Genomic DNA, 1,047 nt, shown 5'->3' on the forward strand with positions numbered 1-1,047 from the left:
AGTCTGAATAGCTTTGTGCAATTAGAGGGTGAAACCTTAGCTAGATACTTGGAGAGATTCAATGAATTATTGCTCCAATGTCCCCATCATGGTTTTGAAAAATGGAGACTTGTGCAAATTTTGTATGAAGGTCTAGATGTGTCCACCCGAACAACGGTTGAGTCGATGTGTAATGGTCTATTCGTAGATAAAACTGCTGACGAGTCTTGGGACTTCTTGATTGAAGTAGCTGAAAAGACGCAACAGTGGGAATCCATCCGTGAAACCAGAAAGACTACATCCGAAGCAAAGGATTTTAGGATTGAAGCGGATTTTGAGGGAAGAGCAAACATGGCATCAATAGTTAGGAGATTAGAAGAGTTAGAACTACATAAAAATTCAAAACCTTCCACCACGACTCTCCGAGAACATGTCGCTTCGTCTGTTTGTGCTGCTTGTAACGACCCCAACCATCAATTCCAAAATTGTCCAGATTTGCTTGCAGTCCAGGAATCTAGGCTTGAACAGGCACATGCCATGTTTCAAAAACCAGAGCATAACCCTTATTCACAGACCTACAATCCAGGATGGAGAAACCACCCTAACTTTTCATGGTCAAAAGGACCCACTCAAGGAGGACCATCTCAACCCAATCAGAGCTATCAAAACAACCAGGGATATCAGAACAATCAAGGTTATAAACACCCGAGAAACCCTCAACAACAATCAAACTCTCAACAACAATCATATCCTCAACACAATACCGACAAGAGATTATCCACCTTAGAGGAAATGTTCCAGAGTTTGATGCAGAGTCAGAAAAATCTAGATCAAAAGATGGATCAAATGTGTGAGAGAGAAAAGGGTAAACTTCCTAGCCAACCCCAACAAAATCCAAAGAGGATATTTCAGACAGGCACAACATCCTGCACTGAAACCTCACCCGATCAAGTCCATGCCATTACCACCCTCCGAAGTGGTAAAGTCATCGAGAACAACGTGGGCGAACCTAATGAATCTGATACAAACTCCACGCTGTCTCCACAACCCCAGAAAACCAAAGAACCT

Source organism: Papaver somniferum, chromosome 11 (assembly GCF_003573695.1).
Source record: "Papaver somniferum cultivar HN1 chromosome 11, ASM357369v1, whole genome shotgun sequence".
In the NCBI taxonomy this organism is placed as follows: domain Eukaryota; kingdom Viridiplantae; phylum Streptophyta; class Magnoliopsida; order Ranunculales; family Papaveraceae; genus Papaver; species Papaver somniferum.